Source organism: Priapulus caudatus, unplaced genomic scaffold (genome assembly GCF_000485595.1).
Source record: "Priapulus caudatus unplaced genomic scaffold, Priapulus_caudatus-5.0.1 Scaffold468, whole genome shotgun sequence".
Classification (NCBI taxonomy): domain Eukaryota; kingdom Metazoa; phylum Priapulida; class Priapulimorpha; order Priapulimorphida; family Priapulidae; genus Priapulus; species Priapulus caudatus.
In genome coordinates, this window is record NW_014577529.1 from 29,740 (window position 1) to 34,309 (window position 4,570).

Sequence of the window (4,570 nt, forward strand, 5' to 3'; positions counted from 1 at the left end):
TATTACTTTATTATATTCTCGTTATACATAGAGCGTTTTTACAGCAATTTATTTAAAAGCAGCAGCAGCAGGAGTTTTTTGCCGTTTGCTCATGAGTGCTGGGTGAACTTTGTCGTTACGGTCGGTCGTTGTCGCTGCAGTGTGGCTGCGCCAGTCGCTGCGACTTTGTCGTTTGTCGTTACGGTCGGTCGCTGTCGCTGTAGTGTGTCTTGGCCTTTAGTCTACAGACTACAGTACTACTACTACTAGTACTAGCTCTACTCTCTAGTACTGTAGCCCGCGTACAGTTGCCGCAGGGCTATAGAACCGTACGTAATATGGCCATTTCGGTTCAAGGATAGAGAACATGGGTCCCAATAAAACCAATGTCATTTACATCAATATAAATATAATGATTAATATTATATCAATATAATAGGTTAGGGTTAGGGTTAGAATTAGGGTTAGGGTTAGTCACATTGGTTTTATTGGGACCCATGTTCTCTATCCTTGGGCCGCAATTTCCATTGAGTAAGCAAAGACAACTTTTTGCCGATAATAACTTCTTCGGTATGCCAAATAAAACACATTCTCTGCCGGACAAATGTCTTAAGTTACTACAAACACTAAAATGAAACTGCAAACTAACGGTTAAATGTTGTACTTGCTATATTACTTGTCGACGAAGATTGTAACTTGTAAACTTGTAACCACCATTTTTCGCTAGTGAGCGGGCACAATGTATTTTCAAGTGGAGGGGTGGGCAGGTTGCACGTGGTTGCAAATCGTGTGCAACCTACCCACCTCTCCACTTAGAAATACATTGTGCCCGCTCACTAGAGCCGGAACCGCGCGAGCGCTGCGCATCGAGAAATGGCGGTTACAAGTTGATAAACAATCTTACTGCTCAATCAAACAACAGCTGCTGCTGACTGGACGCCCTAAGGCGAGCTGCTGCTGACTCGACGCCCTAAGGCGAGCTGCTGCTGACTGGACGCCCTAAGGCGAGCTGCTGCTGACTCGATGCCCTAAGGCGAGCTGCTGCTGACTAGACGCCCTAAGGCGAGCTGCTGCTGAATCGATCGCGCGAACACTAGTGGCTACACACACACACGAAGGCGAGCTGCTGCTGAATCGATCGCGCGAACACTAGTGGCTACACACACACACGAACACACACACGAGATCGATTACATTACCTCCTTGCCGGAGGTAAATATGGGTGTGTCACTGTGTGTTTCGGTCGTGCCATCATTTGCGTTGGGGCAAATTTGGCCATGTTATTGGGATTTAAATGTGAATTTCTAGCTGGCCGGCTAAAGAATACAAGTTCGGCTAGGGTGATTTTTTAATGTGCCACGAACTACAGCGTTGCCAGCCACGTTGTAAACAATCTTTTTTGGATTTTCCTGACATAAGTTGGAGCACATAAGCCCTGTAGTGGGAGCGAATGGCCGACACCGGTAGAGTTATGTCCAGCTTAGCTCTAGTACTATAGCCCGCGTACAGTTGCCGCAGGGCTATAGAACATTCTATTCTGATTGCTCGGGACCAACTTATTCACGGTTACTCGCGGCTATAAAACGTCAGTGGTAGGCAATTAATGCCTCTTATCTGAAGTGAATATGTCAATGAGTTATATCAGCTACTAAAATTTAACCTCTAACTATCGTTGAAATGTTCTATTTCTTGTGAACACACATTATTTACGAACTTCAAACGGCCATTTTTGGTGGCGCTGCAGCAGCGCCAGTCAGCGGGAATTATGTATTTCCACACGTGGAGGGGTGGGCGGGTTGTGTTGGTTGTGGACAAAAACCTTGTTGTTGTCAAGTAACAAATTAAGCAATCAAAAAAGATTGTAATAATTATTAGTATTGTCATGAGAGATGAACAAATTACTATTATTAATTTGTTACTTGACAACAACAATGTTTTTGTCCACAACCAACACAACCCGGCCACCCCTCCACGTGCGGAAATACATAGTTCCCACTGACTGGCTGGAGTAAGTTGGTTCCGAGCATTCGTAATAGAATGTTCTATAGCCCTGCGGCAACTGTACGCGGGCTATAGTACTAGAGCTATGTCCAGCTGTGCTTTGAGTGAATGGTACACTTATAACATAATTTGTGAGAGCATTCCAGTAGTCTGTATAACATGCATACAAAAGAAGTGGTGGCATGTTTCATATATAGAGCACGCTATTTTTTCAGCTTTATTATATCATAAGGATGTAATTGACAAACATATAATTAAGACATGACAATGCTAAAACAAATTGTATCTTTTCTTTCGGTATTATTTATAATCATAACACATACGCATATGCACATGCACTTACGCACACAAACACACACACCAGGGTTAGAGCTTTAAAAAAAAAACACTCGCCAAACTGGGCGAGTGAGTCAATAAGTTAACTCGCCCGAATGGAATCTGTACTCGCCCAAATTTTAAAACAAAAATAATGTCAAACAATATTGGAAAAACACAAAAAACACCATTGATTTAAACTACACATTTAATTCATTGATCACATTATAAGTAGGGTACCTCGGTACCCGTCACAACAAATTTACAAAAATACAAAAGGGCCAATCGAGTGGCCCTTTTTTTCATCCAAGTCGCACAACCACTGCAGGGTTCTCCCCAGGATGAAATTTAAACAGGGGGTAGGGGGGAAGGGGATAGGGAGGGGAAACTAGGGGGGGGGGGGTCCGGGGGGCGTGTTTTTTTTACCGTACCACTAATTAATGTGTAAAATCGCCACCACACCATAGACGGTATTTGGGGTTCTTGTATATATAAGATAGCCGAGTCGGTGTAGAGTTAGTGTTGGGTTCGGGACGGTGGGTTGCACCTGTTTGCACTTGTGTATGGTCTGCAGTACCATGCGAAATACACGCGTCGGTGGTCGAATGGGAATTCTTGACGATAGATTCCCGCGCGGTCAAACTTATATTGTGGTGGAATTTAATCGGGGCGGAGGTAATTTAAACGGAGCGCAACGATTGAAACAGGGGGGAGTTTTCCCAAACGGGGCGCGCGCGCCTCGTTTGTGCAACGTAGGGAGAACCCTGCACTGAAAGTCCCTAAATGGTTCTTGGCCAATGCATGGACATTCCTGAACAAAATTCTGAGCTCAGAATGCTGCGTGTGAAGAAGATCGACCGCGACGTTAGCAGGGGCTTTTTTCGGATTCTGTACAGCCTTTACATGATCAGAAGCACATGCGTGTGCCTCAGACAGCTCATGGTATAGGCTATAGGATATTGATACTCGCTTATAACTGTTACAGCTGTCAATAAAGGTGCTGCTTCGCTTAATCAGTCCTCGACTTTTTAGGGTACCGATGTGCTCCACACACCATGCAAGCACACTTCATCCCCTCTGTTGTGTTTTGTTCCTCGTACACTGTCCACAGAAGGCTGTGAGTTCAAACCCCGGCCGGGGAAGTGAATTTTCTCAAGGTGTAAAAACCTGGCTCTCAACATTGGAGACTGTGAATCTCCCGTGGCTCGGATGACCACGTAAAATGACGGTCCTGTCTCCAGTAATACTAAGGCCAGTGGGGACGTAAAAGAACCACTGAGGGCGCAAAAAAACTCTGGCTGTGACCACCCTCAGTGCCTTTAGGCTAAAAGGCTACCTGGCTTTACCCAAGCTAGGTCACACCCCTTGGCTAGCTATAGCCCGTTGCCTTGATGCCAAATTTGGATACTGCAACGTACTACAACAGAAACAGAAACAGAAACCACGGCCTCCCAACTGTCCATTTTTCATTAAAGTTACTGTTTGCTGTTTTCTGTTTTATTCGTAATCCTTTGTGTTTTTATTTTTATTTAATTTACTTTTCTTCTCGGGTTGCTTTGCCCCATCAATGAAACGCCACATGTTACTATTTGTTACTATGTGTTACTATGTGTTACTATGTGTTATTATACGCTACTATGTACGCTGGTTTTATTGATTTGTTTACATCAAGGTGAGTCAGTAGCCGCAGCAGCCCGTCACTATCCTACACACGCCGCATACATGTGCGATCGATGCGCCAGCGTGCGAATTGGTATTACATAATACCATACGTGATTGGCTAAGCTGAATCGCGACTGCTCAATCAGAGCATGGTAGACATCCACCACGGCATGTACACAATGTATGTGGCGTGATAACATCGCAAGAGGTTGAAAGCTTGCTTCGTCGCTCGTTCATGAGCGAGTGACGTCACGTCCATGCGGACTCAAACTCCTGTTTTAAGGTGCATTGTGACCCTAACCCTAACCCTAACCCGAACCCTAACCCTAACCCTAACTCTAAAAAATAACCCTAACCCTATTAAAAACAAAATTAATTAAATTTTGTACAGTCGAAACTGTGACGTATGTCTGACGTATGTGAGCGACGAAACAAGCTTTCAACCTTTTGCGATAACATCGCTACAACTGTTTTTCACCAATCCAATGTTTGGATAAAAAAACGTAAGGAACCATTATTTGATTAAAGCTTTAGGCAATTATTTTTACTCGCCAACACGCGGCCGCCCAGGCGCGGCATGGTCGGTACTTGATCAGGCTAGCTCAAATGTTTG

The 4,570-nt window shown here is 44.4% G+C and overlaps 1 protein-coding gene across 2 annotated transcripts in view; it reads left to right on the forward strand.

The window, feature by feature from the left end:
- LOC106810725 (pterin-4-alpha-carbinolamine dehydratase 2-like) overlaps nucleotides 1-4,570 on the forward strand; it is a 10,002-nt gene that overhangs the window by 943 nt on the left and 4,489 nt on the right. The window lies entirely within an intron of this gene.